This window comes from Tamandua tetradactyla, chromosome 18 (genome assembly GCF_023851605.1).
Source record: "Tamandua tetradactyla isolate mTamTet1 chromosome 18, mTamTet1.pri, whole genome shotgun sequence".
Lineage (NCBI taxonomy): Eukaryota > Metazoa > Chordata > Mammalia > Pilosa > Myrmecophagidae > Tamandua > Tamandua tetradactyla.
In genome coordinates, this window is record NC_135344.1 from 25,587,477 (window position 1) to 25,605,992 (window position 18,516).

The 18,516-nt window shown below is 36.7% G+C and overlaps 1 protein-coding gene and 1 pseudogene across 1 annotated transcript in view; one reads left to right on the forward strand and one right to left on the reverse strand.

Annotated features, from left to right (window-relative positions):
• WDR7 (WD repeat domain 7) overlaps window positions 1-18,516 on the reverse strand; it is a 494,499-nt gene that overhangs the window by 359,563 nt on the left and 116,420 nt on the right.
• Window positions 15,997-16,461, forward strand: LOC143662036 (ubiquitin-conjugating enzyme E2 D3 pseudogene; annotated as a pseudogene).

An 18,516-nucleotide genomic window follows, 5' to 3' on the forward strand; every position in this document is an offset into this window, starting at 1 on the left:
ATGCACAACTATGTGATACTGTGAGCCGCTGACTATATATTTTGGATGGACTGTATGTGCGTCAAGATTTGTCAACAAAACTATTAAAAAAGAAGAAAAACAAAGAAAAAGCCAAAAGAAAATGATAGAACTATGACCATGAGAATTAATCCTTTTCCAAGCATAGGTATTTTTCAACACATGCATGCACATACATACACACCATCAGCAATAGCTACCAGCAACAACAAAAAAGCAATAACTATCCACAGAAGAGAAAATGTTGACATGTCCTTGTTATAACATTTATCATTATTATATATTTGCGTGTATGCTAGGTTAAATTATGTCTGCTGAAGTACCTGATAGTTTTGTCCCCTAAAACTAATATTATAATAATACATTGGTATATTTCATTTTATACAACTAAAAGACATTTCAAACAATGATGGTTTTACACTTCCACCATTGATAGTAAAGCTTACTTAATTCTGAATCAACTTTTTCATATCACAATTTTCAAGACCATATTTAAATTACCTAGTAAAGTAATTTATTTTTCCTGAAAGAACTCTGAATCCAATCTATAACTACAATATCAAATGGTTCAGATTTCTACCTAAAACACAGTTAATTTATGCCAGCAAGCATTACAGACATCAGCTGATTTCGATGCTAAAGTGTAAAACAGAAGAGTAGATTTTTTTTCATCTAAATCTGCTTTGAAACCAGAGATACCAGGAAAAAGGCTAGGAAATGTTTCATATCTAACACATACACACACACACACACACACACACACACACACACACATTTCTGTAAATATCAATACTGCATCCTAAAATAGAATACATGGAAAAATATATGCATTTGAAAATCTTAAAGTACTATTTCAGAAAAATAATTATATAGGCATCATATTTACAATGCATATTCTAAATAATTTTTAATTTCTTAGTATGGTGGAAAAACTGGTTTATTACCCAAGAATATTTTGATAAAAGTAAATTTCAAAGAACAATAAAGTTGCACTTTATTTTGGATAGGACCGTTATTGAATAAAGGCATTTAAAAGAAAATCTGAAATTCTGAGGCATAATGTTATTAAATATGAAAGGTTCACTGAATAAAAATAAATTGATGTCTTAATGTACTTTTAAAAGATTCTAAAATTAGAAAAATGCACCATCTACTAAAATGTATCCACAATATGGTTTCAATCTTAAGTATTTTAAGTGCTAAGAAAAAAGAAGGAAGGGAAGGAGGTAGGAAGGAAGAGAGAAAGAGGAGAGTGGTAAGGGAGGGGCAGAAACCAGAAATATCAAGAAAATGTATGAGACTGAAATGGATATTTGGTGCCCTCTGCTGTTATATTATTGTTACTAACACCAATGGTTATGATAACATTTAAGATATGATTTCTTTTTCACAGATTTTATTTAAGTTGGAATTAGACAATATACTTTTCTTAAATATTTCATTTTGGATAGGATAAGATTTTGTGATTAGGTATGGATGACAATGTAATCATTAGTGTTAATGTTATTTTACTTCTTTTCATGTCTTTCATTAACAACTATATTAATTAATAAGCATAAACCAAAAGAGATATTTAACATTTTGGAAGGATTTTAGGGTTTAATACTGCCTAATAATTTATTTCCTATGACAAGGATAGAATATAAATTATTCATTAAAAATAAATTATAACAACAACAATAAAAAGACAAACAATCCAATTAAAAAATAGGCAAAAGACGTTAATAGACATTTTTACAAAGAGGAATAAGACGGCTAAAAAGCACAAGAAAAGATTCTCAGCTTCACTAGTTATTAGGGAAATGCAAATCAAAACCACAATGAGACATCATCTCACAACTACTAGAATGGCCACTATTAAACATAAAACTACAAGTGCTGGACAGGATGTGAAGAAATAGGAACATTTATTCACTGCTATTGAAAATATAAAATGGTATAGCTACTGTGGAAGACAATTTGGCAGTTCCTCAAGTATAGAGCTGCTTTACGACCTGGCAATCCCACTACTTGGAACATATACAGAAGACATGAGAGCAGGGACATGAACACACATTTGCACACCAATCTTCATAGAAGCATTATTCACAATTGCCAAAAGATGGAAACAACTCAAGTGTCCCTTAACAGATGAATTAATAGACAAAATGTGGACTTATGATAGAATATTATACAGCAGTAAGAAGGAATGAAGTCCTAAACCATGAAACAAAATGGGTGAACCTTGAAGGCGTTATGTTAAGTGAAATAAGTCAGACACAAAAGGACAAGTATTTTATGATCTCACTGACAAGAACTAATTATAATATGAAACTCACAGACACAAAATCTGTGATACAGAATGAGGCTAAAGAATGGGGAGTGGTTGTTTAATAAATGTAGAATGTTTACTAGGCTCACCTTAAACGTTTGGAAATGGGCAGAGGTGATGGTAGCATGCTCTTGTGAGAATAATGAACAATGCTGAAGAGTGTGTGAGAGTGGTAGAAAGGGGAAGGTTAGAGTCATGTATGTCACCAGAAGGAAAGTTGGAGGTGAAAACATGGGAATGTGTAACACAGTGAATCTGGTGGTGGACAATATCCATGGTTAACTGTCCAGATAAAAAAGTTCTTTCATGAACTAAAGTAGATGTATACACCATCATAAGGAGTTAATAATACAGGATATATAGGAAAAATGTACCTACTGCAAACTATGGACTACAGTAAATAGTAATATTTTAATAATCATTCATCAACAGTAACAAATATATCACAGCAGCACTATGAACAATAATATGGGGGAATAAGCAGTTTGGGAGAAGTAGGGTTATCATTTTTATTTTTATTTACTTACTGAAGTAATGAAAATGTTCTAAATTTGATCTTGGGGCTGTATATACAACCATGTGATGAAACTGTGAACCAGTCATTGTATACTTTGGATGGTTTCTATGCTGTATAACTATATGTCAAAAAAAAAATCCATTAAAGAAAGAAAAAGTGCCTGCCCATGTAAAAAAAATAAATAAATAAATTATTAAGTATTAAATACAAATGCTTAGATCATGCCTTTCATTAAAAAATCTAAAGATATTTCCACAAGCCATGTCTATACTGTGTCATTCACAATGATTCAAGGAATATTTTGTGCAGGACACTGGAAATTCAAGGAGGAATACAATATGATCCCTTGAAGAGCTCTTAGTCTAATATATAGAGCAGTGATTCTCTACCAAGGCAATTTTTCTCCCTAGCCACAGGAGAAGTTTGCCAATGTCTGGAGACATCTTTGGTCGTAACAATCATGCTATTATTCTTGCTTTTAAATGATAAATTCCTATTAGTCTCAGCATTTAGTTTATTTTGTATGGGTTACTTCTTTGCATTAATAACATTGTGAACGCCTATTTTTCCAAAAACTAGAATAAAATATGTATATGAGTGATACTGTACTACATTCGAACCCTACTCCCAAATTTGCCTGTCAGATGGCACTTTATTCTGATACAGTGTCCTTTACTCATTGGAAAGGAGAAAAAACGGGAATGTGGGCTGCAGGGTCTTTTGCGCCACCAAAGATTAAAAGTCATATGACCCTCACAAGTCCTTGGCTGTCTCAAACCCAGTCAACTTCATCTCTACTCTACCTCAGCCAACCCCTCCCAAAACCATGCACAAGGATCCTGTCTCCACCTCAAAAATCCTGAGCACTAATATCTTCACCCTGACTGACCACAGATCCTATAGTTTCAGCTCTCCTACCTGCTCTTCAACTTCTGAGAACAGTGGCTCACAAACTTTGCTGCACATTAGTTTTTTTAAACATTTTTTTGACAAATCTTCACACACATACAGTTCATACACAGTGTACAATCAATGGCTCACAATATCATCACAAAGTTGTGTATTCATCACCATGATCACTTTTTAGAACATTTACATCACTCCAGAAAAAGAAATTAAAAGAAAAAAGAAAAAGCTCATACATCCCATATCTCTTACCCCTCCCTCCCACCGACCATTAGTATTTCCATCTACCCATCTTTTTTTTACCCCTTATCCCTTGTATTACTTATTTATTATCCATATTTTTCCATCTATCCATACCCTGGATAAAAGAAGCATCAGACACAAAGTTTTCACAATCACACAATCACATTGTAAAAGCTATATAGTTATACAATCATCTTCAAGAATCAAGGCTACTGGAACACAGCACAACAGTTTCAGGTACTTCCCTCCAGCCACTCCAATATACCATAAACTAAAAAGGGATATATATATATATAATGCATAAAAATAACCTCCAGAATAACCGCTCAACTCTTTTTGAAATCTCTCAGCCACTGAAATTTTATTTTGTCTCGTTTCTCTCTCCCCCCTTTTGGTCAAGCCTTTCTCAATTCCTGGATGCCGGGTCCTGGCTCATGTCAGGTGTTCTGTCCCACATCGCTTGGGAGATCTACACCCCTGAGAGTCATGTCCCATGTAGGGTGGAGGGCAGTGAGTTCACCTGTCAAGTTGGCTTAGAGAGAGAGGTCGTATCTGAGCAACAAAAGAGGATCTCTGGGGGTGACTCTTAGGCCTAATTTTAAGTAGGCTTAGCCTATCCCTTGCAAGAATAAGTTTCATAGGGACAAACTCCAAGATCAAGGGCTCGGCCCACTGATTTGGCTGTCCCCAGTACTTGCAAGAATATCAGAAATTCTCCAAATGGGGAAACTGAGTATTTCTCCCTTTCTCCTCAGTCCCACAAGAGGACTTTGCAAATACTTCTTTATCCACTGCCCAAATCACTCTGGCACCAGAGTTTTTGAAAGATCCCTAGGTAATTTCAATGTGCAGCAAAGTTTGGGGACCATGTAATATAGGCATTCAGTCCCTGGATTCTACATTGTTTTCAAAAACTGTCAGCTCCCCTCTTATCTCCTCTTCCTTCCTATCCAGCCTAGACTCCATCATTAATCATATGAACCAATCTTTTACAACTACCCTCAATTCCTTTTTACCTTTGAATTACAAAACTGCAATTCTGAAAGTGATGAAATTTACCTCTGCTTTTTCCTACACCTTTTTCTCCAGCTAATTGCAGCCTGTGGCGACTGTAAATTCCCAGTTGGTCCTTTTCCTTGTTCTTCACTCTCTCTCTCATTTCCCTCAGTCACCTTTGTAAATCTTTGCCAGTCTCAAATCCCCCAAGCAGGCTCTAGCCCACCCTCCCCACAGACTATTTTACCTCCTATTTCTTAGAGAAATGAGAAGCCTTTAGAATGTTTTCTTCTTAATTCCCCCCTACTACCCACAGAAACATACATACCCAGACACTAGCCTGTCCTCTTTCTCTTCAGTTTGAGAAAATTTTTCAGATTTTTCTCCTCCAGTTCAAAATCAACTGCTTTCCCTCTGCCTTTGAAACCTGCAATTCTCTTATCCCTTGCAGAATCCAGCTTCATCAACTACTCCTTTCCTACCCTGATCTTGCACTTTCCCCTCTCTACTGGCTCTTTAGACTCAGTCGCCAAACATTCTCAATTGTCTTTAAAACTGTGTATCTCTCTACTTACTCTCTTTTCACTTCTGTCCTTGTACAAACTTTTTCAAAAGTATCCTCACTTGTTATTTCTACTTCCACACTTTCCACTCACTCCTTAACCTACCACAATCAAGCTTCTGCCCTGACCTGAAGAGAGAGTTCTGAAAAAGGATACGACTGACTTCATTAGCAAACATATTTCAAGCTTTCTAATATGCAACATGTATTGCATTTGACACAACTAATCATTCTATACCCTCTTGAAATGCTTAGTTAATTTTGTCTGCCATTCAACACATACTCCTGGTTCCCCTCATACTCCTTACACCACTCCTTTCCCAAACTGTTTCCTCTATTCGTGTCCCCTGAAGTTTGGTATCCCCTAGAATCTATCTCGGCCTACTTGCTATCTCTGGATGATGTCATCCACTTCTTGGCCATCTGTACCTTAGAGATTCCTCAATCTGTATATCCTTCACCAAGCCCCTCCTGCAAGTTTCATACCCTTAAACTGAATCTTTGACAAGCATCTCGAAATAGATAACCCACAGGAGCCTCAAACTCACCATATATACAAAGCAACTCATCATCACACCCCCACAAAACCTTCTCCTAAACTCATTGTTACACTTGCTATTCAATCACCCAATTAGAAGACCTTTGAGTCGACCTTCCACTCATACTTAATCAATTACTAGGTCCCGTCAAATATAATTCATTAACAATTCTTGAATCTAAACTCTCCTCTATATGCCCTCTTATCTGCTTTACACATCATATAAAATTCCTTTTGCATAAAGAAATCTAGTGCTAATCTCCTGTTTAAAGTCTGAAAACAACTTATCTAAAAGATGACAGTTTAAGCACCTTCACATGGTACAACATGGATGAACCTCATTTTCTACCATTACCTGTTATCCAGCTGATGCTCCAGCAATAGTGAACCATAGTATTTCCTAGTTTCCTCTTTGATTATGCCATCTCTTTCTCCCTGAATGCATGCTACAACTCATCTTCATCCACCCCCTGGCTATATTCTCCTTATCCTTTAATGCTTCAGTGGGATGTCCCCTCCTCCAAGAAGCCAGTCCTAATCATCGCAGGCTAGGACAGCTTTCTGCAATACATTTTGCATTTCTCACTTACTGCACAGTATTGTATTTATCAAATTTATATTTACTGAGGGTAAATATATCTTATCCATTTTGGCACTCCTGTGTCCAACACAGTACCTAGTAGTCAATAAATGTTTACTGAACTACACTGATTCAATTATTTTCTAATGGCGGCTATAAAAGTCAAGCAGTTTGGACTTCCTGGAAGATGGCGGCTTAGTAAGACGCGCGGATCTTAGTTTCTTCCCCAGGACAGCTACTAGGGGAGTAGAAACGATACAGAAAGTGCCCAAAGCCACAACAGAGATAAAAAAGACAGCGTACCCCATCCTGGAACGGCTGGCAGGCTGAGAGAAGCAGCTCGGGTGAGATCGCCGAGGCGCGCGGGCCTCACCGGGCGGGGTGGCAAGCGGCCGGAGTCACTTCCTTCCCCCTTCCCGGGCCAGCTAGGAGACTTGGAGAGGCGGACCCCTGAAACCGTGGCGGCAGGCGCCCACACCACGCGCAGCCCCCCGGACCAACTGAGAGAATTGGATCGGAAATCCCCAGGCTGCGGAGAACGGTGACGGGTTGGGGAGGCCCCTTCCAAACCCGTGACGCCCGGGGAACGTGCACTCTCCCGGGCGGGCTGCTGCCACTGGCGCCCTCCCACCACGCTTGTCGCCCCGGGCCGACTAGGAAATTCGGACGGGCTCTTTCCCGGGCGGCGGCGACCAGCAACCCTCCCTGCATTTGGACCCCGGGCCAGCTCAAGCCGCTTCGGCTAGCGAACCCCCCGGACGGCGAGAGTTTTCCAAAGTTTAAGGTCCCACAGCACCTTTTACTGGTGGGACCCGCAGACAAACGTGTGCCACGAGCGCCACCTACTGGGCAGGATAAGAAAAACAGAACCCAGAGATTTCACAGGAAAATCTTCCAAACTTTGGATCCAATACCCAGGGAAATCTGTCTAAATGCGCAGACGCCAACAGAAGATAATGGATCACGCTCAAATAATTGAAAATATGGCCCAGTCAAAGGAACAAACCAATAGTTCAAATGAGATACAGGAGCTGAGACAACTAATGCTAAATATACGAACAGAAATGGAAAACCTCTTCAAAAACGAAATCGATAAATTGAGGGAGGACATGAAAGACATGGGCTGAACATAAAGAAGAAATAGAAAAACTGAAAAAACAAATCACAGAACTTATGGAAGTGAAGGACAAAGTAGAAAAGATAGAAAAAACAATGGATACCTATAATGATAGATTCAAAGAGACAGAAGATAGAATTAGTGATTTGGAGGATAGAACATCTGAATTCCAAAAACAAACAGAAACTATCGGGAAAAGAATGGAAAAATTTGAACAGGGTGTCAGGGAACTCAAGGACAATATGAACCGCACAAATATACGTGTTGTGGGTGTCCCAGAAGGAGAAGAGAAGGGAAAAGGAGGAGAAAAACTAATGGAAGAAATTTTCAATGAAAATTTCCCAACTCTTATGAAAGACCTAAAATTACAGATCCAAGAAGTGCAGCATACCCCAAAGAGATTAGACCCAAATAGGCGTTCTCCAAGACACTTACTAGTTAGAATGTCAGAGGTCAAAGAGAAAGAGAGGATCTTGAAAGCAGCAAGAGAAAAACAATCCATCACATACAAGGGAAACCCAATAAGACTATGTGTAGATTTCTCAGCAGAAACCATGGAGGCTAGAAGACAGTGGGATGATATATTTAAATTACTAAAAGAGAAAAACTGCCAACCAAGACTCCTATATCCAGCAAAATTGTCCTTCAAAAATGAGGGAGAAATTAAAACATTCTCAGACAAAAAGTCACTGAGAGAATTTGTGACCAAGAGACCAGCTCTGCAAGAAATGCTAAAGGGAGCACTAGAGTCAGAACCGAAAAGACAGAAGAGAGAGGTATGGAGAAGAGTGTAGAAAGAAGGAAAGTCAGATATGATATATATAATACAAAAGGTAAAATGGCAGAGGAAAATATTATCCAAACAGTAATAACACTAAATGTTAATGGACTGAATTCCCCAATCAAAAGACATAGATTGGCAGAATGGATTAAAAAACAGGATCCTTCTATATGCTGTCTACAGGAAACACATCTTAGACCCAAAGATAAACATAGGTTGAAAGTGAAAGGTTGGGAAAAGATATTTCATGCAAATAACAACCAGAAAATAGCAGGAGTGGCTATACTAATATCCAACAAGTTAGACTTCAAATGTAAAACAGTTAAAAGAGACAAAGAAGGACACTATATACTAATAAAAGGAACAATTAAACAAGAAGACATAACAATCATAAATATTTATGCACCGAACCAGAATGCCTCAAAATACGTGAGGAATACACTGCAAACACTGAAAAGGGAAATAGACACAAATACCATAATAGTTGGAGACTTCAATTCCCCACTCTCATCAATGGACAGAACATCTAGACAGAGGATCAATAAAGAAATAGAGAATCTGAATATTACTATAAAGGAGCTAGACTTAACAGACATTTATAGGACATTACATCCCACAACAGCAGGATACATCTTTTTCTCAAGTGCTCATGGATCATTCTCAAAGATAGACCATATGCTGGGTCACAAAGCAAGTCTTAACAAATTTAAAAAGATTGAAATCATACACAACACTTTCTCGGATCATAAAGGAATGAAGTTGGAAATCAATAATAGGCGGAATGCCAGAAAACTCACAAATACCTGGAGGCTCAACAACACACTCTTAAACAACGAGTGGGTCAAAGAAGAAATTGCAAGAGAAATTAGTAAATACCTCGAGGCAAATGAAAATGAAAACACAACATATCAAAACTTATGGGATGCAGCAAAGGCAGTGCTGAGAGGGAAATTTATTGCCCTAAATGCCTATATCAGAAAAGAAGAAAAGGCAAAAATGCAGGAATTAACTGTTCAATTGGAAGAACTGGAGAAAGAACAGCAAACTAATCCCAAAGCAAGCAAAAGGAAAGAAATAACAAAGATCAGAGCAGAAATAAATGAGATTGAAAATATGAAAACAGTAGAGAAAATCAATAAGACCAGAAGTTGGTTCTATGAGAAAATCAATAAGATTGATGGGCCCCTATCAAGATTGACAAAAAGAAGAAGAGAGAGGATGCAAATAAATAAGATCAGAAATGGAAGAGGAGACATAACTACTGACCTCACAGAAATAAAGGAGGTAATAACAGGATACTATGAACAACTTTATGCTAATAAATACAACAATTTAGATGAAATGGACGGGTTCCTGGGAAAACATGAACAACCAACTTTGACTCAAGAAGACATAGATGACCTCAACAAACCAATCACAAGTAAAGAAATTGAATCAGTCATTCAAAAGCTTCCTAAAAAGAAAAGTCCAGGACCAGATGGCTTCACATGTGAATTCTACCAAACGTTCCAGAAAGAATTAGTACCAATTCTCCTCAAACTCTTCAAAAAAATCGAAGTGGAGGGAAAACTGCCTAATTCATTCTATGAAGCCAACATCACCCTCATACCAAAACCAGGCAAAGATATTACAAAAAAAGAAAACTACAGACCAATCTCTCTAATGAATACAGATGCAAAAATCCTCAATAAAATTCTAGCAAATCGTATCCAACAGCACATTAAAAGAATTATACATCATGACCAAGTAGGATTCATCCCAGGTATGCAAGGATGGTTCAACATAAGAAAATCAATTAATGTAATACACCATATCAACAAATCAAAGGAGAAAAATCACATGATCATCTCAATTGATGCAGAGAAGGCATTCGACAAGATTCAACATCCTTTCCTGTTGAAAACACTTCAAAAGATAGGAATACAAGGGAATTCCTTAAAATGATAGAGGGAATATATGAAAAACCCACAGCTAATATCATCCTCAATGGGGAAAAATTGAAAACTTTCCCCCTAAGATCAGGAACAAGACAAGGATATCCACTATCACCACTATTATTCAACATTGTGTTGGAGGTTCTAGCCAGAGCAATTAGACAAGAAAAAGAAATACAAGGCATCAAAATTGGAAAGGAAGAAGTAAAACTATCACTGTTTGCAGACGATATGATACTATACGTCGAAAACCCGGAAAAATCCACAACAAAACTACTAGAGCTAATAAATGAGTACAGCAAAGTAGCAGGTTACAAGATCAACATTCAAAAATCTGTAGCATTTCTATACACTAGTAAGGAACAAGCTGAGGGGGAAATCAAGAAACGAATCCCATTTACAATTGCAACTAAAAGAATAAAATACCTAGGAATAAATTTAACCAAAGAGACAAAAAACCTATATAAAGAAAACTACAAAAAACTGCTAAAAGAAATCACAGAAGACCTAAATAGATGGAAGGGCATACCGTGTTCATGGATTGGAAGACTAAATATAGTTAAGATGTCAATCCTACCTAAATTGATTTACAGATTCAATGCAATACCAATCAAAATCCCAACAACTTATTTTTCAGAAATAGAAAAACCAATAAGCAAATTTATCTGGAAGGGCAGGGTGCCCCGAATTGCTAAAAGCATCTTGAGGAAAAAAAACGAAGCTGGAGGTCTCGCGCTGCCTGACTTTAAGGCATATTATGAAGCCACAGTGGTCAAAACAGCATGGTATTGGCATAAAGATAGATATATCGACCAATGGAATCGAATAGAGTGCTCAGATATAGACCCTCTCATCTATGGACATTTGATCTTTGATAAGGCAGTCAAGCCAACTCACCTGGGACAGAGCAGTCTCTTCAATAAATGGTGCCTAGAGAACTGGATATCCATATGCAAAAGAATGAAAGAAGACCCATCTCTCACACCCTATACAAAAGTTAACTCAAAATGGATCAAAGATCTAAACATTAGGTCTAAGACCATAAAACAGTTAGAGGAAAATGTTGGGAGATATCTTATGGATCTTACAACTGGAGGCGGTTTTATGGACCTTAAACCTAAAGCAAGAGCACTGAAGAAGGAAATAAATAAATGGGAACTCCTCAAAATTAAACACTTTTGTGCATCAAAGAACTTCATCAAGAAAGTAGAAAGACAGCCTTCACAATGGGAGACAATATTTGGAAATGATATATCAGATAAAGGTCTAGTATCCAGAATTTATAAAGAGATTGTTCATCTCAACAACAAAAAGACAGCCAACCCAATTACAAAATGGGAAAAAGACTTGAACAGACACCTATTAGAAGAGGAAATACAAATGGCCAAAAGGCACATGAAGAGATGCTCAATGTCCCTGGCCATTAGAGAAATGCAAATCAAAACCACAATGAGATATCATCTCACACCCACCAGAATGGCCATTATCAACAAAACAGAAAATGACAAGTGCTGGAGAGGATGTGGAGAAAGAGGCACACTTATCCACTGTTGGTGGGAATGTCAAAGGGTGCAACCACTGTGGAAGGCAGTTTGGCGGTTCCTCAAAAAGCTGAATATAGAATTGCCATACGACCCAGCAATACCATTGCTAGGTATCTACTCAAAGGACTTAAGGGCAAAGACACAAACGGACATTTGCACACCAATGTTTATAGCAGCGTTATTTACAATTGCAAAGAGATGGAAACAGCCGAAATGTCCATCAACAGAAGAGTGGCTAAACAAACTGTGGTATATACATACGATGGAATATTATGCAGCTTTAAGACAGACTAAACTATGAAGCGTGTAATAACATGGATGGACCTAGAGAACATTATGCTGAGTGAGTCTAGCCAAAAACTAAAGGACAAATACTGTATGGTCCCACTGATGTGAACAGACATTCGAGAATAAATTTGGAATATGTCCTTGATAACAGAGTCCAGCAGGAGGTAGAAACAGGGTAAGATAATGGCCAATTGGAGTTGAAGGGATACAGACAATGTAACAGGACTAGATACAAAAACTCAAAAATGGACAGCACAATAATACCTAATTGTAAAGTAATCATGTTAAAACACTGAATGAAGCTGCATCTGAGCTATAGGTTTTGTTTTGTTTTGTTTTGTTTTGTTTTAATTTTACTATTATTACTTTTATTTTTTTCTCTATATTAACATTCTATGTCTTTTTCGGTTATGTTGCTAGTTCTTCTAAACCAATGCATATGTACTAAGAAATGATGATCATGCATCTATGTGATGATGTTAAGAATTAATGATTGCATATGTAGAATGGTCTGATCTCTAAATGTTGGGTTAATTTCTTTTTTCCCGTTAATTAAAAAAAAAAAAAAAGGGAGAAGGGATAATTGGAGCTGAAGGGATACAGACTGTACAACGGGACTGGATATAAAAACTCAGAAATGGACAGCACAATACTACCCAATTGTAATGCAATTATGTTAAAACACTGAATGAAGCTGCATGTGAGGTATAGGTTTTTTGTTTTTGTTTTGTTTTTTTTTCTTTCTATTATTGTTTTAATTCTTATTCTGTTGTCTTTATTTCTTTTTCTAAATCGATGCAAATGTACTAAGAAATGATGAATATGCAACTATGTGATGTTATTAAGAATTACTGATTGTACATGTAGATTGGAAGGATTTCTAATTGTTTTGTTAATTCTTTTTTTAATTAATTAAAAAAAAAAAAAGTCAAGCAGTTTGAAAATCTTCTATATGGTATAACAAAGAGCAAAATTTTCAAGCATATTAGTGGAGAAGAAATTCTTCTTCCCCAAACTACTAAAATATTAATTTTAAGCCACAAATCTTTATACTTCTATCAAATTTCTTAACAATACCTTCAAGTGCCTAAATAAGAATTAAATATGAAGTACTATTCATGAAGGCTGGAAAGATCTGGTTGCTGAGACAGTCATACAGTTTAATTTACCTAGTGCTCCTATTCTCTCAGCAGTCTGCTATTTGATTTATGTGAAATAGTAACAGAAATTTCTCCTTTGTTGTAGCTCACATACATTGAGCAATAATCTAAATTTCCTCTCAGGTACTCATTGTTTTTATTAATGTTTTTCCAAGAAAAAACAAATTTAAAGCCATCATAGAACAAGGCAACTATTTCTTGGCTCAGAATAATATGATTTAATATGAACTACGAATTCAATTCAAAAATCCACCTAGCACCTATTATGCACAGAGTCAATAAGGCACTATGGCCACTGTGGCCATAGGGTTTGTTAAATTTCAGTAAGGTCATTTTCCTGTATACGTCATTATTTGAACATGTTATATGATGATCACAATAAACCCAGTCATGTCAAATTCAAGATCCTTACAAAGAGAAAGAACCAAAAACCCTGTAATCACCAAAAAATGTACAAAATAGGAAGTAAATATTTAGTTTCAAGATTCTTAACAGAGAAAGTGATATTGTGCTCCGAATAAACTAAACTTTGTTTCCCTCAAATTGAGAAAAGGTTTGTAGAAAGTTAGCTCTAATCAGAAATTTCAAAGCACTCATCCCAAACTCTATGAAACATCCACATCATGTGCACACACACACACACACACACATTTACAGATAAGAAGCACATGCACTCACAACTTCAATTACGATGAACTTAAATTCTATTACTGGAGTCATTTATAAGCAAAATGAAATTCTGATAGAGAAATCCACAGGGAGCATCCAGAAGCTGAAATACAACAGTACCTGAGAGGTGAGGAGAGGCTACTATGTGTACTGCCAAGTGACAGAGGAACTAGGGACCAAGGATCACCGGCAGCCAGCCCCAGAACATCAGGGTCTTTGGGGAGAAAGTACCACCTTGATGATGCCTTGATTTGGACATTTTCCCAGCCTGAAAACCATGAGCTAATAATACATTCCCATTGTTTAAGCCAACCCATTTCATGGCATTCACATAAGCAGCTAAGAGCCAAGGAAACTGAAACAGTTGGCAAACATTTTTCTGTAAAAAAGTCAAACAACAAATATTTTAGGCTCTTAGGGCAACACAAGATTTCTATCACATATTCCTCCTCCTCCTCCTCTTCTTTTTCTTTTTAAATAATAACCTATCCTTAAGCCCTACTGACCAACAGGCCATGGATATTGACTGTAAGTGTTAAAGAATAATGAGGAATGGAATGTTCTATGGGGGATGATTGCAAGTTCGATCTTAGACATTGATTTTAATGTGCTTCAGAGAAATCAGTGTGGAGATATCAAGTAAGTAGTAGAACTCCTGGGGACAAAGAAAGCAACAAAGCTTTGGTAGTCTTGCAGAGCAGGGAAAAGAATCAAGGAACCAAGATCCTGGTGAGAAGAAAGAGGTAAAAAAGCTGAGGCTGACATCACACCATTTCTCCACATGGCATGTGCTAAATACTGAAATGGTGTTGGGAAGGCTAAGAAGCTAAGCAGAAAGCCTTTGAAAATTCAGTAGAGTTTCTGTCAGGGTTGTCATGCTCAGAAGACAAGAACTTCAGGGCTCACTTAGCAAAGGAACTCAGGCTCTCACTTGGAAACGCTGAGGAATAATACATGGGAGTGGGAACAAAATCCATAAGTAAACAGAGTTTACAAAACTGCATACACAACCTTGACTCAGCTAAGTCCCTGGTTGGATTAAGCTGATCAGTGCTATTCTACTTGACAGACAAAGGGTTAACCATCTCTTGAAGAGGTCATTCTATGAACAAGTTATAGATTTTTTAATACACAATGTATGGTATTCAATAAAAAATTACCAATCATGCCAAGAAATTAATTAGAAAAAGACCTACCTCTAATCCAGATATTGGTGTTAGTAAAGAAGGACTTCAAAATAACTAGGATTAATATGTTCAAGGAAATACAGGTAATGGTGCAGAAAGTAGATGAGAAAATAGAGAATTTCAACAGAGCACTGAAATCTATAAAGAAGGATCAACTGTATATTCTATAAATAAAAATAATAACTAAAAGTAAGAATTCAATAGATAAGTACTACTGTGGAGTAGGCACAGCAGGAAACATTAGAGGTTTAGAACAGAAAATACACAAAATGAAATGCAGCTTTAAAAAAAAAAAGAACTAGAAGTCTGAGCTCCCCTCACCTAATCACCTAACGACCCACCTCCAGCCTGAGGGCTCCCAGTCCAATGATCTTTTAGTAAAAAGGTGCTGTTTGGAAAAGGAGAAAGACTAGAGTCAGCCCTGACATGGGAAGTAAGCCATCCCCTTCACCCTTAGATTCGTCCTATGCTTGCCATGGCGGCGTTGGTGGACTGATAGCAGCACTGAAGAAGCACCTAAGTCTGGGAGAACCCACGTAAGAGGAAGATGCAATCCTTCCCTGCTGCCCTGATAATAAATTGTGTTTTGGTTGGACCTTTGAGCCAACATAAAATAGTGCCCGGGCCAGATAAAAAGCACAGACTATGGAGCTGAAACTGATTAATAAGGAACTTAGTGATTTGGCCGGTAACACCTACCCACACCCCACCCGGCCCCAGCATAATGTTCTGCAGGGCCAATTGGGGATGACAATATCTGTCATTAGAAAGCCACAATTATGGGAACTAATGACAGCCCATATCAAGGTGGTATATTCTTTTTGACAATTCATTTTCCCACCAACTACCCCTTCAAACCACCTAAGGTTTCATTTACAACAAGAATTTATCATTCAAATATTATAACAGTAATGGCAACATTTGTCTCTATATTCTAAGATCACAATGGTCTCCTGCTTTAACTATTTCTAAAGTTCTTTTAACCATTTGTTCACTGCTATGTGATCTGAACCCAGACAACCCCCCAGTGCCAGAGACTCCATGGATCTATGAAACAGAGATAACTACAACAGAATATCTCAGGAATGGACTTAGAGGTATGCTGTGTGATGCCACACTGAAGTCAGAATAACCTGCACTGTACCTGGAATAAACTTTAAATTACTGTTGCTTTTTCGATTTTCTTATTCAGCTGCTCCTATCAGTTCTCATTTTTATTAATTTTATTTTTTGCTTACCTCCCTCCATTCATTTGCATGCTTATGTGAGAAGACTTAAGTTCTTCCAGCTTTGGATGATAACTGCTTTTAGAAACTGTAAAACAGCTACAAGAGAACAGTTGTCCAAGATTCAAAATGTTTTAAAACATGGAGCATGCATATTATGTAGCCAATGTCTTCCCTCTAACTTGGTTGAGATTAAAACCATTCCTCACCGTTCTATCATGCTGAAGAAGTCACCTGGCAGAGAAGGAGATGGACATTTAGTTGTCACACCAAAGAAAGCAGCACTACTCTATAGCAGCACCCATTCTTGTTTAAAATCTGAGGTTACATGATATATTTTATGCTCAAAATTGATGTGGCTGGAGAATTGATACTGAAATTACAGCATCAGCTGAAGAGAAAATGTGATGTATTTTATACATGTCAATAAAGGAAAGACCTGTTTTTATTCTACAGAGAATGGAAATTGGAAGTCAAACACCCTTTGTATTCCAAACCAGGGTCTCAAACATTTTGTAATTTTCACTTAAATTGTTAGGAAGCTTGGAGCTATTAGTTAATCTATCTCCCAATACACTGTTTAATATAGCACTGAATAAATGAAGCAAGTTGTCAATGGATGAGTGATAAACTAATAGCTCTGCTAGTAACTGGTTTTTTTTTCAATCAAGTTACATAAAACAAAAATAAATAAAAGACTAGGAAATACAGAAGAGAACATGAGACAGAGTTTAGATAAAGGGAGAGATCTAATATACATGGAATAACAGTTTCTGAAGGAGGAGTTAGAAATGATGGGACAGGAGGAGCATTTGAAAAGCTAATGGGCAAGAGTTTTCCTACATTAATGAAAGACATGAACCCACTCATTCAAGAAGCTAAAGAAACCCCAACCAGGATAAATAAAAAGAAAATCTCACCTAGCTACTTAATGTTTAAACTGATAAAAACTAGAGAAAAAGAGAGAATCTGAAAAGCAAGAAGAGGGGGGGAAAAGACAATATGAATGATGGCTGATTAAAAAAAGGTAGAAACAAGAAGATGATGAAGTGCTAAAAGAAAATAACCACTAAACTAGAAATCTATAATCAGCAAAAATATCCTTCCCTCTAACTTGGCTGAGACTAAAACCATTCCTCATGTTGTTCTATCATGCTGAAAAAGTCACCTGACAGGAAGGAGATGAAAATATAAGACATAAAGAACAACAGAAGGGCTAAACATGAGGATAAATGTTAATGAATATTGATTTGTACAAAATAATAATGACTTGTGTGATTTAAAATATATGTTCAATTACAATGTATAACAACTAAATGTAAAAGGAAGAAAGGGATAAACGGAGTTATAGTCATCTAAGGTCCCAGCGTTATGAGAAAAATCATAAAAGTAATCATTTGTCTTAGATTGTAGTAAGTCAATGATGCACATTATAGCCTCTAGTGTAAAGACCAAAAACTACTAACAGAATGTATGACTAACAAGTCTGGGGGGAGCGGAATGATAAAAAAAACTGCTTAATCTGAAAGAGGGCAAGAAAAAAGGAATATAAAACAGGTGAATAAAATGGAACATAAATGTTGAAATGGTAGATCTAAACTCAAACACATCAATATAAAGAAAAGTAGAAACACAGTAGCAGAGATTGACAGTGGCAGCAGCAATTAGAGAAGAAAATAACAGAAAAACTTGACAAAGAAAATCAGAAAAAAAATTCAATAGTCTAGGAAAAGTGGTAAGGAAGGAAATGTGCATATGTTTTATCTGTAGCTAAATCTAGAATGCATTATAATCACCAGTGTTCACATTTAGTTACCAAAAAAGAGTTTGACATTCCCTATATGTTACTTAAAAAGCTTCAAATTCAAAAAGTTAAACTTGGAAATTTTTCAATAAAAATTTTTCAATTAAAAATTCATTTAATGCTATATAAATGATT